General features: G+C 37.8%; 1 pseudogene; it reads left to right on the top strand.

Annotated features, from left to right (window-relative positions):
• Nucleotides 1-3,755: 3,755 nt before the first annotated feature.
• LOC149227610 (putative cinnamyl alcohol dehydrogenase 1 pseudogene) lies at nucleotides 3,756-20,599 on the top strand (annotated as a pseudogene).
• Nucleotides 20,600-21,397: the final 798 nt, after the last annotated feature.

Raw genomic sequence — 21,397 nt, 5'->3', positions numbered from 1 at the left:
CTGCTTTTTTCTAACTCGTTCACTTTGATTATTTATTAAAGAATTCTTAATTGCTCTTTAGCAATAATCATTCAAGTTCTCTCTTTAAATATATTGAAGGATTCTTAACTGCCCTTCAGACATTTTAAACCCATTCCATTTATCTCAAGTTCTTCAATTGTTCCCTATTTGACCATCTTGCCCTGTGAAACCATCTTTTGTTAAGAAACCAAGTCCAGTTAAGCCATCTTCTTTGACTTCATTAGCCCAATGGCCTGCATTACTCAGTTTTACCCCTCTGCTACTAAATCTCACCACCTAAATTCAAAACAAAACCCCTAAACTTCACAACTAGCCTAAAACCTTATAAAGCAAAGCTAAAACTTAAAAAGAGAGCGCTCTCTGGATATAGATTGGTTAGATTCTGTATCTAAAAGATTGGTTTGTGGTTACCTCGGACCCCTTTCCTCTTCCAACAACTTCAAGGAAAATCTGAGTGATAACATAGTGGCGACTCCGCTGGGGATCTGAATAATTTGTTTGTTACTATTGTTTACTTTATAAACTACAAACGGAGCCTGAAGTTAGCCAGGTAGCCTTTGAACTGCTTTTGCTTTGCAATTGCATAAGTAAATGAATGTTGCTTTAGTCTATCTCCGATCTAGTTTATGGATTGAACATCTGTTTTCACATTTTTGATCAGTTCCTCTTATTAAATAAGTCTTTGAGAAAGTTCAAACCCCATACCTAAAACCTCTTAAAGAAGTTATAAGAAGTTGTATTGTTCAACCTATTTAAAGAAAAAACCAAAACATACCTAGAAACCTGGCTTCAGAAAGGACTCATTACACAAGAGCTAACCCTAATCCCAATCCACCAGAAGTGTTTGAGAACCCTAATCTGATCCCTAGGATTCTCAGGAGACAAGAAATCCAAGAGAGTTTTGCTAGTTCTCGGCCTTTACACAGATCAAACTCCTATCCTGTGAAGTGGATTTACCTTGAGGAAGAACCCTTTGATGAATTTTTTGAGACCTCTTTATTTGTAACCTTTTCTGACTCTGGCTTACCCCGTACAGTTCAGGATCCAATATTTATTGAAGATTTGCAACTTGAAGTTGTCACTTCACATCTTGACAGACATTTGCAGAATTCCATTCAATCTAAACTTACCTCTGTAGGAACACCAAACCTTTCTGTGATCATCACCGCCTCTCCAAGTTCATCATCAACACCTCAGACATCCCAACCTCAAATCACTCCTTCCACCCCTCCACCCACCACTCCAAGACCAACCCCAGCTGTTATTTCAACCCAATCTACTGCAATGGAAAACAGGTATGCCCCACTGCATTTACCTGCCAACCCAGGGGCTATGACCCAAGATTATCAAAGTAAAATCACTCCTTTCGATGGCTTTGGTACTTACACTGCACAACAACATACTAAAAAGATGACAGACTACTTTGAGATATATGAAATTGATACAGATGATGTCAGAATGAGAATATTCATTCAAAGTCTGACTGGAGATGTTAGGACCTAGTTTAGAGCCCTTCCTGCAAACAGTATCAATGAATTAGCAAACCTTTATACAACATTCTTGAACAGATGGGAAAAGAAGAAATATCCTCTCCATATTTTGTCAAATTACGAAAACTTGAAAAGGGGAACACAAGAAACTGTACAAGATTACTGTACTAGATTCAATAATGTTTACAATGCTATCCCTCAAAACCTTAGACATCCTCTAGATTTGGCCTTAATCAAATTCCCTGATGGATTTGATTCTGATATGGCATACCAACTTAGGGAAAGAGCTCCTCGAACCTTAGAAGAAATGCAAAGTATAGCTGTCAACGTTGAAGCTAACCTAATATCCAAACGAGCTAGGGCTAGAGCTGAAAGGAGGATAACTTTGAAAGAAGAACCCTCAGCCTTTGAACAAAAATTGGATGCTATTATTAAAGGAATGGATAGGCTTGGAGATAGAGTAGAAACAATCAAAAGGAAATCCCCTTGGGATAGTCAACCTAACAATACTGGGAGAAATCCAAATTTCAGGAAGAATCAAAATCAGAACACTGAAAAGACTGGCCCTGATCAAAACCTTAGGCCCCCTTTCCAGGAAAATTATGCTGAAGCCTCAACTTTTGATGAACCAGCAGAAGATACCCAAATTAATTTTATGGGACTCAACAATGAACAACAAGTTTTCTTGACCCAAGAAGATCAAGAAGCTCATATTCTTAAAAAATTCCAAACTCAGTCAGGTGAATCCTTTGACTTTAGGGAGGGATATGATACAACCATTTATGAAGTCCACAAAAAATATAACCTGAGGAGCAGAAGAATAGATGTCCCTGAAACTAATAAACAGAAAGCCACCAAGCAACCTAACAAAGGTAAGACTAGTACTACCCCTGTACATATTCTTTCTAGAACAGATCCTAACCCAGCTAATCCAATTATTGAAGATGTATCCGATAATCAACCCAATAATAGACAACTTTCCACTTCTATTACCTCTAAAGGAAGCGTGGAAGAACCTCCAAAAGTTTATTTGGAAACAACTTCAGCTCATAACCCCACTCTTGAAAAGGAGAAAAACACAGAAAATACCGAAGAAAAAGAGAATCCAACTGTTCGAAATGCAAGAACTCAGACTGAAAAACCTTTTAATCTGGAGGCTGAAATAGGCAAATTAAAAATAGTTGTTCCATTGTCTGAATTGGCTAAACATGATGTCTACAGAAGCCAAATCAACAAGTCACTCAAAATTTTTGTGAATGAAGATTCAGTAAATGTTTTTGATGATCAGCCTGAATTAATTTTTGGCCCTGAAGTGAACGGAAAATCAGTAGATGGAGGAATCCCTCCTTTCTATGTAAGTCTGAACATACATGATAAAATACTTCATAATGCCATGTTTGATTCTAGTGCATCTCATAACTTAATGCCTAAATCTGTTGTTATCACTGAAAATTATGCTGCCAAAATTGCTCAGACTAGCTTAAGGACAAAGTGTTTTCGCAGCGCATAAATCCTTTAGCAGTTTTGCAGCGCAACTTGTTTAGGTGATTTCGTAGCGAAAAACACCGACTTTGCACTAACTGCGCTACGAAATGGGGGATTTGTGCGAATATCACCTCTGTCTCCTATGGATTCTGTGGGAATATCTGACTCAACGTGTCACAGTGCTGGATCAGCTTGCAAGCGTCTTTATCAGTTAAAAAAAAATGAGGATCTGTGGCGAATGGTTTGCCAAATGCATGGGGCAGTAAAACAACACGTGTGTTAGAAACAGTTCTAGGTGCTAAAAGGCGGAGGATGTAATTGGGATGCGGTGCGAAGAATGGCACAAGTTATTCCCAAACCACCATACACATTCATTATAATTATTGTCACAATTTTATCCTCTCACGTATTTCATTGCTTTGGAATTGTCGGGGCTTCCAAGTTCAACAGAACCTCACAACCAAATTGTAGCAGGGTGTACTGTCTTGCCTTATGTTACCAACTCGGGTTCGTTTCTTCTCCGCAGATTATCTTTACTTACAATGGGTGGTGGGTATCCCTTTTCCTAATGAAATGGAGGAGGAGGCAATTCTCAGTTCACCTGAGGTCTTAGACACCGGAATCACAAGTCTGCTTCGGTGGAGGCGAGGATTTCATGCCCAGTCGATCCGTCCCATCCAAGTCTGGTGGACGTTAAAATTTAATTTAATGTCATTTATTTATAACTTTAACAGGGTATTGGATCGACCCTGTCAGATCTGCAAACATCGAGCTAAGAGCAGCTTATCGGATAGTCCATAAAGTGAAAGGTGCAACAGGGATCTGCAAACTCCGAGAGTAGTACAAAGACAAAATGATAAGAAAATTCTCAAGAAAGCAGTGTGAATTTCCCAAGCTATGATGCAACTATGGTTGCCAAATAAGCATGGATTTACATTGTGAGCTTTGAGGTTCTCTAGCTCAAACTCGGCAGGTACACCATGAATACTAAAGAAGACAGCAAGGAGAACTGTTCAGGATGGGAAGCTCGAGATCCATCAGGTGTTTTGTCACCTTACCAATTTAACCGAAGAGTCCCAGGCCTTGATGATATCTCATTAAAGATAACTCATTGTGGAGTTTGTTACGCCGATGTTGTATGGACCCGGAATGAACATGGTGATTCAAAGTATCCATTGGTGCCAGGGCATGAAATTGTTGGAATTGTGAAAGAAGTTGGCATCAATGTAGTCCATTTTAAGGTTGGCGATCATGTTGGAGTGGGTACATATGTCAACTCCTGTCAGCGATGTGAATATTGTAATGAAAGAATGGAAGTCAATTGTGCAAAAGGGTCTATTTTCACCTTTAATGGTATCGATGTAGATGGCACAGTGACGAAAGGAGGATATTCTAGTCACATTGTTGTTCACCAAAGGTACTGCTTTAAGATACCAGACAATCTACCACTGGCTTCAGCTGCACCTTTGCTCTGTGCAGGAATTACTGTTTGCAGCCCTATGATTCGTCATCACATGAATCATGCAGGCAAGTCTCTTGGAGTAATTGGGCTAGGAGGTCTTGGTCATATGGCAGTAAAATTTGGAAAGGCTTTTGGACTGAATGTAACAATTTTGAGCACATCTGCATCAAAGAAGGATGAAGCATTGAGCATTCTTGGAGCAGATAAATTTTTATTGTCATCTGATAAACAACAGACAGAGGCCATTAATTTGGAGCGCCTGAGAATAGACATTGAAGATTTGAAATTGGAAGCTGTGGAATCTTTGAAAGGCTTTTACTATGCTGCAGTGGGGAAACATCTTTGTGGACCAGCGACAGATTTGACCCTCCGATGCTGTCTTAGTGAACAAAACCATAACAAATATGTATCTGAAGATACCAACAGAGGAGGAAATCATCATTACATAAAAGAAAGTTCCAGCCAAAGTATCTCCAGAAAACAGATTACTTCTTGCAAGCAATGGTTAAAGAACTTGAATTACTTATGGTTGAGTTGTAAACACCACATATTTGGTGGTTACCTTTGTGGCAAGCAATCTGGAGTTTCCATTTTTCATGCTGTTGTTAACTGTATTGGCCATTTGTTCATTAAATTGGGTTTTATGCATACTCGAATGGTCCATGAGGATACTTCACAATCATTTGAGGTGGATGATTCATTGATCTAATTGAACATCTGTCAAAGTTGTGTTCTTCGTGTTTTGGAATCTATTGAAGTGGCTGTAAGAAAAGGTGTTTTGCAGTGAAAGGTTCCAGGTTGGCAGGGCTTGCAGAGAAATCTGGGCATGCTGTTTGAGTTTTATAGGAAAGGTATTGACATTGAAGTCTGGCAGCTGAACAGGATTACTTGCAAGTTGTTATTCATTTGTTGAGGAAAATGTGAACAATCAGCTGAAAGAGAAATATGGGGAGAAGGTAGCAAGAATGCAGAGAAGTGATGAGACTGTGTATGATGCAATTACACAGCAGTTTCGTAGCGCGCTACGAAACTGCTGTAGCTGCATGTTTCAGTTGAGCCAATCAATTATGATTGACAAATCATCAAATCTTTCTGAAAGATGTTGTCTTCACGCATGAAAAAATGGCCAGCACATCAAAGACGTGGCAGCCTGTTCTATTTTGAGTAATCAGAATTCATTAATTATGCTTCTTTGGATTCGAATATTGTGAAGCACATCAAAGTCCGACAAACAGGGGCCTATGTTCCAGGGTAACAGAAAAGATGTGTCATTGAAGACAAACATGGAGCATTAAAAATTCATCACAGCCACCGCCAGAAAGAGAGCAGATGTCAAAGAATGAAGTTCATGGTAATTAAAGCCATCAAAGCTACCGCTGTAGTAATCCACTTGGCAGAAAATGAATCTTAATTGTAATAAATGCTATGTCCAGCATGATGTAGAATTAGAATCTTATTTGTTTTAGGTTTCTAGAGCTGTCAATTAGTAGTAAGTGGCTTTTATTAGTTAGTTTAAAGGTGAATAGGTGTCATGAGAAAAGGACTTCGAGTTCCCCTCAGATGAATCGGAATCAGGTAGAAGAACTCTATAAATAGCTAAGAGAGTGAGGTAATAGGGGTTGGATATTTTTGAGAAACAGAGTTTATTTTGGCTTATGTAAAAACTTGTTCTCAGTAATACAAATGACTGCTTTTTCTTCTCAGGATTCATACATTGTTTCAGATGCTCAAGATATATGTGGTTTGTTTTATCCTTTATGTTTTACAGCTGTATAAATACACAATCACTCAGAATTCACATTGTTGCTCTGACTTCCTGTGTGTATTTGTAAGTTGAGGTTTCTAGGAGAGGTATTTTGAGTGTTTAAACATTACATGCCCTGACTTCTATGAATGAGTAGTTTTATGGTTTACTGTAACATGATTGACTCCATGAGCCCAATGGAAGCCTTTGTAATGTCTGTCCAGCCAGCATGTTTGTTAAATTCACCTTACAAGAGTTAGCCATCTTATCAATATTCAAAATCTATAACCTTTTGAGAGAGCCCTCTCAGGCTAAGGAGGCTAAGCCTTAGTCAAAAGTCTGGTTTGAAATAGTTACACAGAGTCTTGCTGATTGGCAGCCTTCAGTACCTAATTTTGTGATAACATCTGTAATGGAGAAATTGGACCTAGACATCACCAGGCCATATAAGGGCCTCTTTTCGTTTGATTCAAGTCAGGTCAGATGTTTAGGATTAATCAAAGACTTGTGTGTATCTCTAGTTCAATATCCTGCCAAAACAATCTTAATGGACATAGTAGTAACTGATATTCCACCAAAGTGTGGCATGTTATTGTCCAGGTCTTGGGGTGAAAAACTTCAAGGATCTCTACAACTAGACATGTCTTATGCTACTATTTCACTATTTGGTCAACCCAAGAAACTATACAGAGCAGGGAAAATTTTAAGAACCCCCCCTAAATTTACATGTATAATAAATGGGCGAATCTCCATGGTATATAGGAAAAAATGGAAGGCGATTTTATCAATAATATGATATGTATATATAATTTTTTGGCAATTCTCTCACCAGGCATGGCGAATATTTTACTCAATTATAAAATCTTGTGTTTATTGAATACACAAATGAAATCATTGCATTTTTTTAAAATATCTTTTGAAATCAAAATTACTGAAATGACATATTGATAACCTAGTGGGTGTAGTATAAAATTCACCCGTGCCATTCACAGAAAGCATGAGAAAAAACCTAATACTATATATAAAACCAAGAAAAATTCAAATTCATCACTTCTAGGGACCTCGTAACCACCCTGCCAATACACAAGTATGTTCTTGTTTGCAATTAGAAAAATTACCCAAATTACAATTTGTTTACTCCAGCATATGTTGGAAAGTTATAGAAGGATGACTAGTGTAACCAATCCATTCCTTTTAGCCCTAGATTTGTTTCAGTTCAAAATAGAAGTATACAAATATACTTGTCCAATTTCTATGCTTTAACCATTCACCTTAAGATGTTTTTACAATATAATTTCCTAAGTCTATTTAATATCTTCATTATCATAAAAACCAACCTATATCCATCTTAACTCCACATCTACCACTCTTAGGGGGATGAAATCTATTTATCCCTCTGAGCACTTGGTAGACCCAGAATTAAGATGGATCTAAGATGATAGAATTTCCCCTTTAAATAGTCTATGCTCACATGAATACCATGGTATTACCATGGGTCAATAACATGGGTTATCATAAACCTGGAGCTTAAAAATTACTATTAGTAATTTATAAAAATTAATAAAATTAATAGTTGATTTTTATTTTATTTTTTATTTTAACCAAGCTAAAATGTTTAACATACATTAAATTACAACATCCATTTTTACTCTTGATTGGATCAAATATTTTTTCACTCTATGCTAGTTTGCATATCATGATTTTTGATACCTCTCGGGGTTAGTAGATCCAGAGTAAAGATGGATCTATGATGGTTTAATTCCCCCATTTAAATAGGCTACATTCCACGTGAATACCATGGGTCAATACCATGTGCCATTTTGGTGAATACCGTGGGTCAATACCATGTGCCATTTTTATTTTTATTAATACTAATGTTAGGGTTAATAATGTTTTTTTGCATGGTATTAATAACAATCTAGTCCATGGTATTTTTCCCATAGTATTTTTCCCATAGGTTTCACCTAAATATAGCACATTTTTTGAGTGTTCGTAAATATAAGGTGACTTATGGAGTAAATATTAAAAAATGTTTTATTTGTTTACCATACCTCTCATTTATTTATATTTTTATTAATTTACCATACCTCTTTTACAAATATGGTATTTGGCCTATAGGATTGACTTAAATAAAACCTCTTTCTTGAGCCTTCATAAATAGAACGAGGGTTATGGACTAAATATAAAAAGAGGTTTTATTTGTTTACCATGCGTCTAGTTTATTTATATTTTTATTTATTTACCATACCTTTTGAGTAAGTATAAAAAGACGTTTTATTTATTTACCATACCTCCACTTTACTTATATTTTTATTTGTTTACACCCTTGCATGTATATAAGGTGACTTATGGAGTAAATATAAAAAATGTTTTATTTATTTACCATACCTCTCATTTATTTATATTTTTATTAATTTACCATACCTCTTTTATAAATATGGTATTTGGGCCTTTGGCCCATAGGATTCACTTAAATAAAACCTATTCTTGAAAATGGGCGAATGGAAGGTTGTAACTCCTAATTTCAAGGGTTAAATTTACCTTTTTTACCCTCTCCCTTAAAATAAGGTGGGCTATTTGAGGTGATTTGTAAAAATGTACTATGATACAAAATATTCGCCCACTAAAAATTTAAAACCCCTTAATTTCGCCAAAAGGCGAACATTCGCCCCTAAAATTTTCTATGATACAGAGAAACCTTAATGAAATACGTTGTAAGTAGTCAGGAGAAACCCCAAAATTTTCCTATCTACTCAGTACATTCTGATATGGATTCTTTCATTCTGTACAATGCTGAAAGTGATTCCTCAAATGAATTAGAAGTTTTAGCAGTAGAACCAAAAGAAATTATAAATGAAAAATCTAGTGTTCAAATACAAGAAATTTCTGAGAAAAATGAAACATCAGACACCCAAGAGAAACCAGAAGAAGTTCAAAAACCATATCTCCCTACTACACAGATTCCTGAGACTCCTGACACCAATTATGGGCATGAAATTCTGTGGCACTTAGAATTTGATGGGTCAGTTAACAAATTAGGAGCAGAAGCAAGAGTGTGGGTGCACAATCTTGAAAACGATCATGCTGAAGGCCATGCCTACAGACTAAACTTTAGATGCACCAATAATATGGCAGAATATGAGGCTCTGTTGCTAGGTCTTAAATTGATCAAAAGATTCGGAGCAATTAGGGTGTCTGTCTTAAGATATTCTGAGTTAATAGTTCAACAGATTAAAGGAAAATATTCAACAAATGATCCTAGATTGAAGTATTACAGAGATACAGTTGTTGTTGGGAAAAGTATCCAATACGGAATGACCCTATCCCACTCTAAGGGTGATAGTACCTCAGCAACAACTGAATACAAAGCTATTCAAGATTACTTCTTTATGAGATGTAAGAGAGAGGAGAAAGGGATCCACTAACCGTTGTCTTCCGCTAATGGTTGATCCAGTCTTCCCTCTTTGCCGCTTGCTCCCAGCTCCTTGCTCTTTCACTGGCCCAGCTACACAAAGATCCTGCAAAAGCACAAGAAAGGGAAACTACAAGAAGCATACATCCATAATTGATTCAAGGATTAGAATAAATCAAACATACAAGCATCAATACACCATTGAGACACATGCACATAGAAGAACCTCAAATACTTTATTAATGGAAGAAGTAAAGTTCTGAGAGTGTTACAACCATAATAGGCCCAATCCAGCAACACCTCCCAGCAGAAAGAAATCTCCTCTTCACCTCCTTCAAAGCAATCACCCAATAGTTCTATACTCAAACCAACAGCACTTCCTTACTTGCACAAAATTCCAGCCTCTCTAGACCTCATGAGAGAGCTCTATATATAGGAGTTTTGGAGAAAGGATGAGTCAGCTTGAGGCTGGCATGAAGCTGACTAGTGTCCTCTCCCACTTCAGTTATACTTCAGTTCTTGAGTCCACTTGGAGTTTCTTGCTTCCACTTGGAGATCTAGATCCTCTTACTCATCACAAGGCGAATTCCCTGATCCAAGTGTCATTTTGGAAGCTTCCTGGGCATTTGACACCTTGCAGAATGACTGTGCCACTTGGCCAATCTCGCCCAGCGCAGGTAGCCTTCATTAGATTTGACATTCAGCGTAGGTACAGAGTTGAGCAGTTGACATTCAGCGCAGATGCTCAGTGGAGCAGTTGACATGATCCAGAATTAGCTTGTTTTTGAGTATTTTCAGGTGGAGAACTGATTTTCAGTTCTGTGGTTTGCTGACCTTGTTCCTCTAGGGGTAGGAACAACATGTTTAGGGACTTTGGATCCCTTAGATTATTGACATTTCATGCTTCATGCTGTTAGGCACAAAAATGTCTATAACACAGTGATAGAGATTCTCAACACATTTCTAGAAACCAAGCTTGCCAAAATCCCAAAAAAACATAATTTGCAAGCTCACAGTTTGGCAATGTTTGCCAGCACCTGCAAATTACCATTCGAACCTAATCATCAGTTCACCGCTGAGATTAGACATATGCCAGCTATACCTGACAATTTGAAGAACTGGAAAGTGTTTGATAGTGATAAGAAGATTAAAAATTTAACTTTAAATGAAGAATTTTCTAACATGAACATAGATGTAGATACAGTTAATGAGTTTGATCAAAGAAATAAGATAGAAATGGATATTTCAGTAGAAAGTACAACTCAAATGCTCCATCCAACAAAATTTACCAAAAAAGAAATGCAGGATCTTAAAGAAATGGACATTGGTGAGATAATTGAAGGAGAATCCGAAGTAATCAATTTAAAAGACAATCATTTGCCTCAAGGCTTAACTCCTTTGGAAGATCTCTTTGATTTCAATGATATTCCAAAGAAGCCTAAGATGGAACCCTTAAAAGCAGATATTGAAGACTATAATTTGGGAACTAAGGATGATCCTAAAATGGTAAAGTTATCTAAATCTTTGCCTCCTGACCAAAAACTCAAATATGTTGAACTAATGAGAGAGTTCCAGGATGTCTTTGCCTGGAGTTATGAAGACCTGAAATCTTATGACACCTCAATAATTCAACATACAATACCTCTGAAGGAAAATCAGAAACCATTCAAGCAAAAACTTAGGAGAATTAACCCTGTACTACTTCCCTTAATTGAAAAAGAAATCAAACGAATGTATGAAGCAGGGATAATCGCTCCTATCAGGTTTTCAGAGTGGGTGTCTAATTTAGTACCTACTAGGAAGAAAACTGGAGAAATCAGATTATGTGTTGATTTAAGGAATGTTAATAAGGTTTCTCTGAAGGAAAACTACCCTTTACCCAAGATGGATCACATTTTACAGAGGGTAGTAGGTGCTTCTAGGATTTCACTCTTGGATGGGTTCTCAAGCTATAACCAAATTCTGGTTCATCCTGATGACCAGGAAAAGACTGCTTTTACAACACCATGGGGCACATTCAAATATGTTAAAATGCCATTTGGACTTAAAAATGCAGGGGCAACCTTCCAAAGAGCCATGGACATAGCATTTGCCAAAGAAATTCATGATTTTCTGGTTATTTATCTAGATGACCTGACTGCTTTTTCCAAATCAGATCAGCAACATTTGGATTATCTGAGACAAGTATCCTTGAAATGTAGAAAATATGGTATTTCTTTAAATCCCAAGAAATCCTTATTTGGTCTAGAGGAAGGCAAACTTTTAGGCCATATTATCTCCAAAGAAGGCATCAGAATTGATCCTACCAGAATAGAAGCTATTCTGCAAATATCCCACCCTAGAAATGTCAAAGAGCTTCAAGCTTTCCTAGGAAAGATTAACTTTTTGAGAAGATTCATATCTAATTTAGCTGAATTAATTAGATTGCTTAATAATATGTTGAAAAAGGATTCTAGTACTAGATGGACAGTTGAAGCCAAATAGGCCTTTGAAGAAATTAAAATGGCTTTAACTAGAACACCGGTTCTTACAAGTCCCAAGTTCGATAGAGATTTCATAATATTTTCATTTGCATTAGAACATACCATAGCTATTGTTTTACTACAAAAGGACGATCAAGGATGTGAAAAACCTATAACCTTTTTCAGTAAAGCACTTAGGGATGCACATCTAAAATACAAAATCATGGAAAAACAAGCATTTGCATTGGTGAAAGCTATTAAAGACTTTAGAGTCTACACATTGTATTCCCATGTAATACCCTACATACCAAATGTTGTTGTCAAAGACATCCTAACTCAAGATGGAATTGAGGGAAAAAGAGGCAAATGGATCGCTACTATATTGGAATATGATATGGAAATAAAACCCACAAAGCTTATAAAAGGACATGGATTGGCTAAACTCATGACTGAAACAAATTGTCAAGCCCTAGATATTAATGAACTGGATAATGAACAGGAGATGGCGACTCCACAAATCAGCCAGGACTTCTTAGATTCACCTTGGTATGCTGATATAACTTATGTATTACTAAACCTGTAGGCTCCTCCAGGGTTATCCAGAACAAAGAAAAGGTTTTTAAAGCTGAAAGCTTCAAAATTTTGTATTTTAGATAATGCTCTATTTTGGAAAAATCATGAAGGTATTCTATTGAATTGTTTAGTAAAAGAAGAAGTTGACAAGGTTTTCCAAGAATTTCGTGCAAGAGACTATGGTGGACACCTTTACTGGAAATCAATTGTAGATAAGATCCTGAGGGCTGGATTTTATTGGCCAACCTTGTTCACTAATGTAAAGAAATTTATCACTGCATACCATAAATGCCAAAGTTTTGAGGGCAAGATAAAACTACTACCTTTACCCCTGAGACCAATCTCCACTGAAAAACCCTTCCAACAATGGGGCCTGGACTTCATTGGAGAAATCCATCCTCCCTCTTCTGGCCAACATAAATGGATTCTCACTGCCACAGATTATTTCACCAAATGGATTGAATCCATTCCTTCTAGACAAGCCAATGACACAGTAATTATAGGATTCCTAGAGACCAACATATTGTCTAGATTCAGCTGTCTTGAGAAGATCATAACTGATAATGTTGTTGCCTTCAAATCCAAGAAAATGATAAGTTTCTGCCATAAATATAACATCACTCTAGGCCATTCCACAGCCTATTACCCTCAAGGTAATGGTCTAGCTGAATCCTCCAATAAAAGCCTAATTAATATTATTAAGAAATTATTGGAAGAAAACAAGAAAAACTGGCACGAGAAGCTTATAAATGCACTATGGGCAGACAGACTTACCACCAAGAAATCTATTGGAACTAGTCCATATGAACTAGTCTATGGTATGGAGGCTATGTTTCCTTCATCCTTAAGTTCCTGTAATGAAATTACTTCAAGAAGCTCAAGTGGAACCCAATGATATTCAAAGGAGAATAAGTTAGACTATCCATTTGCAACAAACCAGAGAGGAAGTATATCAGAGATTTCAAGTGGTACAAGAGAAGCGTAAGAAAATGTTTGATAAAAGAACCAAGGTAGAAGACTTCTACATTGGAGACAAAGTTTTAAGATGGGACTCCAGGAGAGAGGATAAAGGAAAACATGGGAAATTTGACTTCCTATGGAAAGGACCTTTTGTTGTCCATGCTTTACAAGGGAACAATACTTACTTTCTGAAGAACCTAGAGGGTACAGAAACAGAAGAAGGACCAGTTAATGGTCGGATGCTGAAACACTATTATGATCCCACTTTTTAATGTATTCTTATTTTAACATGTAAATACTATATCCTTGGTAATGTCGTAGTTTGGATAGTAACTTGCTGGAGTTGAAGCCTGAAGAGAGGGCCCTAAGCTTCAGAAAGATTACTGTCATACATACAATAAAGCAACCAGAAGAAGGAGATTTCAGAGCACAGTCAAAGTCATTCAGAAGGCCATCTGACCTATTGTTCTTGACTTCCAACCAGGAAAATCCATCCCCAAGTGGAGCCAGTGTTATGCTCCTGTACCAATAGGTGTCATATTTCATGATTGACTTGATGAGCTCTGTACTATGTTCATACCTCTCTTGTTGCAAGGTTTTCCATATTTCCAAAAAAACCGAAAATTTTAAAAAATTTAAAGAGGGTATACCCTAAAAGAAAAATCAAAAGGTGAAAAGAATAAAATGGTCAAAAAAGAGAAGAAATGAACCCCAAACAAAACATACCAAGAAAGTGTGCAAGTCTAAATGCCACTACTTTTTCATTTTCTGTAATAAATAATTGTGTGCATCTTGTCATTTATGCCACAATTGATGAAGAGTCAAACTATTTAAACTTGGCTCATGTTCATATTTGAATTTTATGTTTTAGAGATAGAGAATAAACATCTAGCCAAATAGTTTAATCTTGGCAGATAAGTAGATAGGTAGAGTAAAGAAAAGGAGCTCAACAGTCTAATCTGAGCCCTTGGATGTAATAAGTGCAGACTTAGGTAGGCTTGCCATGTAAAAGAAAAAGAAGATTGATAAGGGTTTTCTAGTCTAAGTGCACCCTAATAAAGAAGAAAAAATGTCAGGCTAAAGTAGATAGGGTAGGTAGATGGTGTTGCAGAATTACTTGTGATGAAAAATGCTTCTAAATGTGTTGATCTTTACTTTTACCACCAGTGCAAGGAAAATATTACACTTGATGCAGTTCAAGCAAGACAAGGTCAAATAACTAATTTCCATTCACATTTTTCCCTAAAGATTTCACTAATTCCCCCTCAAGTATTAAGGACTTTGAAAATCAAAGGGGCTCAGAGCATTTCTTTGACTTCTGGAGGGACCGGACCCTCGGCCCAATGATTTAAAAGCCTAAGTACTTAATATCATCCATAAACTATTCATTTCATTTCATAAAGTTTTTCTAAGTAAAATCCTATTTTACTTAGAAATAATGCACAATATCACTAAATAGACCCCTTTTTCCACTTTAGCCTAAGTTTGAATATATACTTCAATGTTTTGCTTAGCGCTTTCCATTACATTTTTCATATTAATTCCTAACTAGTATTATATAACTCCCGCACCATAAAACCCTTCTCCTGTTATTTAATTATACATAAAACCCCAAATTTTTAATATATCCCGCCCCATTTGAATACAACCATAACCAATGTTTAAAAGGGGATTAATGAATTAACCCATATTTCATTAAGGACTCTAACTCCCCGCTGCGCAAAGGAATTAGTTAACTCTCTTAGCTAATTAATAACCAACTCGTCAACTAATCACTTTTGCCCCGATATAGTTAATTAATAGTTAATTATGCCGGGCCCGCCGCGTTAAATCCCTGCCATGTCCCACGCCCGTTAGTCGTCCGATCATCACCTTTTCATCCAACGGTTGACGGCGATATCGCGACCCCCCTGGTGACCGCGCTTTAACTCGCGATCACCAGGCGGTTTTCTGTCGTACCTCTGCCACGCGTTGCTCGCTCCATATGCTCGCTCGCCCTCCATCCAAAACCGCCCAGCCTCAAAAGTGGTGCGATGCAAACCACTCACCACCCTCCGAGTAATGATGAAACCTCACATCCAGCTTACGTCATCCGCCCAATAAAGCCAAAAAGTCCCGCCAACCTGAACTTTGTTAAATACAACGATAAAATTTCATTTCATGGTAATGCATTGCTTCCTGAGCTCCCATGCAAATTAACGACCGAGTCCATTGTTCTAGGATTCATCTTCTCAACCACCACCTGACCAGAAAGACTACAACACGTGCTTCGGAGCCTATCAACCAACTTTCCATTGTACGGTTTTCCTCTTTAACACAGGCATTTATTCATTTTGCCCTGCAACCCTGCAATTTCATTTTTCTACTGAGAATTCTACCAGAGAAAGCCAAATTCAAGGTAAAAACAATCTGTAGTTTCCATAAAAAGGCCATAAACCTGCTACTTAATCCATTTTCCCACAGAAAGCCCGAATTCTAATTTGAATACACAAGAACCAAATATGGAAACCCCTATAGTTCTAAATGTCGCGCCCCTCAACGCTCCCCACAAAGAATTAGATTATCTGCCTCTTGCAGACAAAGATTTTCAAATAAAGGACTTAACCACTAATTATAATCATCTTCAAGCCTTTTGCCAAGCCAGAGACAGTTATCTAAATAAATCTGATACTTTTGGACTCTGGGAGTCTAACCTTCCCATGTATTTTCTCCCCTCAGTTCATGTTTTCCCAAAGATAATTCATCATTGTTGTGCTAATTATGATCCCATCCATAGAGTTGTTATGTCCCCAGTTCAAACTATCCTTTCCCCATAACTGCTAAATCCATCAATGAAATGATACAGTTCTACCCCACTCAGCCCCTTGCTCCTCTTTCCATGGGATATTTATTTGAAAAAGCATCTCAGTTGTCCAAATAAGAAGTGACTCGTATTGTTCAAATCTTCATGTTACCAAAGCACCAGCCTAAAGGTCCACCTCCCTATCTGAAAGCTTTCTTCACTAAGACTAGAAAACTTATTGTTGATATGATATCTCTGATCATGGGATTTAACTCAAGTGAATTTGTTGATGATATCACCTTAGTTTTATTATCAATCTTTACTCCAGAACAACCTCCTGCTGTCAGATATGACTATGCTACTTATATTGCCAACAAAATCCATGATCAATTCCTAAATTTGGATAGGGAAGGAGTTTTCAAATACACATCTTTCATATACCATCTTTTGTTATATCATCAACCAGACAGCTTTCCTTTCCCCATCAGGAAATTGGACTCAAAAGGAAATCGAAGGTCTGTGATTTTTTGGAGTTCAATCTTTCATTATACCCATGAGTCCCCTTACAACTATAATGAGTTCATTGACTTATTTGTGCATCCAGCAACCAGTCTGTTAATAGGAGTTTCCCCTCCTCGGATCTCTGGTGACATGAAAAAAAATTTGCAGCTCTCTAAATAGTAAAGGATAGGTGATTGGTACCTGTACCAAAATCACACAGAAATCAGAATGTATGGGTGTGAACTTTGCCCTTTCAAGTTACCTAAATATGTGCCCATGAGATTATTTGCACTAGAATATTTCAGACAGATCATAAATGCAGATTTAGTCTATTTTGTACTGCCAAGAAAAAGGCTCAGCTAAGAATCAAGAATCAGTTAGGCCCTTTTGTCATCAATTCTAGGGATGAATGGCAAGAAGCTGAAAAGATTTTAGAAGACCACCTTAGATTGAAGAAAAAAATTTGGTGGGTGCCATATGACCCAAATAGTTTCATATGTGACAGAAGGACAAAAAACAGGCTATCAGTTTATATACATCATAGGATCCCAGAAATTGAACAGTTTGCAAATCAGGATGAATGGGTAGAAGGGACCCTAATAGAAGAGATTAGTGAGCAGGAAAAGATGGAAAATGCTATGAAAGATCTTGAAAAAACCCTTGACCTAGACTCTTTTGGACAGGTATCATTCAAGTTGCCTCAACAATTAGAAATTGGTACATCTTCTGCCAGAACTTCTCAACAGCCTGCACAGGAAACCAACATACCAGTTACAGGAACTTCCAAAGGCAAAGAAGTGGAGACCACAGAGCAGCCTACAATGACAGTTTGGAATGTCCAAAGAACAGAGTCAAGTACAAATTCCTCAAACCCATGTAGCAGAAAGCCCAACCTTGCAAACTCCTCTAAATGAGGAAAGAAACAAAAAGAGGGATAGAGAAACCACCACACCTATCAGTGGACCTACAGAACAACCTAGAGTAAAGAGACAAAGACTGAATCCTCTTTCAGAAGAGGAAATCATTGAAGAAACCACAGAAAGTCTAAGATCTGAAAGAGAAACTAGCCAGCAAACTCCCCCATTGGGAGGAACCTCAACTAGCTCACAAAGGCAGGAGCTAGAAAGACAGCACAGTGTAGAAGTATCATCCACTAGGCCACAAAGCAAACAGGCCTTAGACATTAAGAAGACATTTATAGAGATAAAAGCTAGGAATGATCCAGTAAGGCTTCAAATTTACAATCAATACTTGAAAATGGCCCCCACAAACCAGCAGAGATTGATGTCAGCCTATGACATCAAAGAAGGCAAAATGATAATGAGTTACTTCAAGCCAAAGGTGCAACAACCCTAGTCAGCAGCAGATTACATCAGAACAAATTTGGAGGTCTTAGCCAAAGATATTCATCCTATGGACCAGATTGAACTTCACAAGCAAACTGGGGAAATGGTCTATTCCACACTGGCTGACAAAGCAATGATGGCCCACAAGCTACAAAATTCCTTGGATAATACAGCTGCTCAACTTCACTTGGAAAAAGCCTCCTCCCTAGCCAAGGATAACATAATAAAATCATTAGAATAAATCATCATTGGATTGGGACATGATCCCAAATATGTGGAAGGTGTAGAAGCACTAATTATGAAAAGGGGTCAAACAGGTCGAACTGTATTAGAACAGGTAAAGAGTATCAGTCAAAACAGGGCAGCCAGCACGAAGCTACTAAAGAAGACAACAACAAGCCAAATCATAGGGCCTGCCTCCAGCACATTCAGCAAAAACAGGACCAGCACAACATCAGTTTAGCTTCCTCCTATCTTCGAGACTAGTTGTCTCTACTTTCTTGTAAAATATGATTAGTCACTGCTAGAATATATCTCACTCTGTTATGAGATATTTTTGGTAAAATATTTTGTATAAATACCCCCTCATTTGGAGTATTGATGGTGGATTCTTAGACATTGTTGTAATATTGACTATTTTGGAATAAAGTGCTGATTGGACCAACTTTGTGTGGCTTGCTGGATGAAGAATTGAAGCAAAGGACTTTTCACAGATTTCTTGAATCAAACACTGGATCAATAAGTCTCCTATATCTATTGTTTTAAGTTTTCCTTATTATTATATCATCTATGTTTCACATCTGAATGATAAACGAAAAATATTAACTCAGAATATGTTTGATTGCACTCTATTTTCAATCGTTATTGTTCTCCATGTTTTCTTCTGAAATTAGTATAAACAGTGAAATCTTCATTGCTCATGTTTTCTAACTCGTTGACATTGATTATTTATTAAAGAATTCTTAACTACTCTTTAGTAATAATCATTCAAGTTCTCTCTTTAAATATGTTGAAGGATTCTTAACTGCCCTTTAGACATTTTAAACCCATTCCATTTATCTCGAGTTGTTCAATTGTTCCCTGTTTGACCATCTTGCCTTGTGAAACCATCTTTTGTTAAGAAAGCATGTCGAGTTAAGACATCTTCTTTGACTCTGTTAGCCCAATGGCCTGCATTACTTAGTTTTACCCCTCTGCTACTGAATCTCACCACCCAAACTCAAAACAAAACCCCTAAACTTCACAACTAGCCTAAAACCTTATTAAACAAAGCTAAAACTTAAAGAGAGAGCCCTCTCTGGATACAGATTGGCTAGATTCTGTATCTAAAATATTGGTTTGTGGTTACCTCGGACCCCTTTCCTCTTCCAACAACTTCGAGGAAAATCTGAGTGATAACAGGATCCTCCTTCGCTTTTCCCTCAAATTTGGGGCAATCGCTCGGAACTTTTGTTGGAATTGGAAGCTAATAAGGTGAATGAAGGATAAGATCATTGGTGAGCCTTGAAACATCTGATAGTTCCAACGTGGCCAAGAAAGGCAATTGCGTGTTAAAAGGCATGTGGGGCCTTTGAGTAGACCCAAACTATAGAACCCATCCTTGTTGGTAAGGATTTTTCCCCCACAGTGGAGGATTTTGTCCATATGGAATTTGATTTTTCCCCCACTAAAGGTTACCTTGCCCATAGGGAGGATTCATTCCTGGGTAGATTTGATATTGTCCTACCATAGGCCATTGATAGGCATATGGGTTAAAAGTTTGTTGAGCCTGTTGACCTTGGACGTAAGGATTTTGAACTTGCTGACCCTGGACGTAAGGATTTTATACCTTTTTCCCCTGGACCTAAGTATTTTGAACCTATTTCCCTTAGACATAATGATTTTGAACCTACTGTAGTAGGGGTTGACCTTGACCTTGCAAAGGTTGACCTTGGCCTTGAACAGGCTAACCTTGCTGATATGCATATATGACCTGTTGTTTCAAAGGTTGGATTTGTGGCTGCAAAGGCTGACCTTGTGGCTGCTGCAAAGGTTGTCTTTGCAACTTCAAAGGCTCACCTTGTGGCTACCACAAAGGTTGCCCCTGCTACTCTAAAGGCTAACCTTGCGAGGACGAAGGTTGGGAGGACTGTTGAACAAAATTTGTCTGCGGCTACAGAGGTTGCTGCGAATGTTACAAAGGTTTCCCTTACAGTTGTAGTAGTTGTCCTTGCTACTGCAATGATTGCCCTTGTTGTTGTGAAGGTTTCCCTTGTTGCTACAAGGGTAGCTGGACGATTCCTGGATAGTTCTCGAATTGAATATGGCCATATCCACCAAGCTAGGCTGAACAAAAGGTCTAGCTTGAGGGATGTAAGGTGAAGTAACCAAGGCTTGCAAACCATATGGAACATAAGCTGGTTGGAATGGATCCTGAGCCATGTATGGATACTGGTAGTGGATGTTACCTGACCCAAATAGATCAACAGGGTTAGGAATAGTGCCATAAAAAGGTTGATTCATTCCAACCATGTGAGTTTGTGATCCACTCACATTGGCTTGGCCTGACATAAGAGAGATATTTGGATCTTTTCCCCTAGGTGGTGGCACAGTCTGTCCACTCACTGGAGGGGTAGAATAACTTACCATGACCTGACTTGAGACAGTCAGTTGGACCAGGAGAGTTAGTCAAAATAAAGAAACAGGTTGAGACGGAATGGTAGGTTGAACCGGAACTGAAGTGACTGCAGTTTGTACAATCGGTTGAAAGGTTGTGTTCTGAATGAACGAATCTAAGGTAGGCATAGTGCCAGAAGACCAAATATGGTTCTGATATAATGACAAGGCACTAGAGTACCCAAAACCAACTAGGCTAGAGAGGTATAACCATGCGGCAATATGGGCTCACTAAACTCAAGAAAAGAAAGGGACGGGACTCTTCCCGTAAAAGGGAAACCTTCCAGAGGGAACTCGTATCTCTACTCATCACCCATGTGAGGAGTGTGAGTAGGAGAAACTTCTGACTGACTCAGAGAAGAGACTGGGATTTCTCCTTCATACTCCATAGAAGACAACCAACGACGAGACGAAGATGAACAAGGAGACAACTCCAAAGGAACACTAAGATGATCGTATGGACTATAAAGATGTTGAGGAGATACCAAAAAAGGGTCTGGTGGA

Source organism: Pinus tabuliformis, chromosome J (genome assembly GCF_031772625.1).
Source record: "Pinus tabuliformis cultivar Carrire ecotype Pingquan chromosome J, CPIR1, whole genome shotgun sequence".
Lineage (NCBI taxonomy): Eukaryota > Viridiplantae > Streptophyta > Pinopsida > Pinales > Pinaceae > Pinus > Pinus tabuliformis.
The sequence above is the reverse complement of the archived record's forward strand: the minus strand, read 5'-3'. Positions and strand labels throughout refer to the sequence as shown.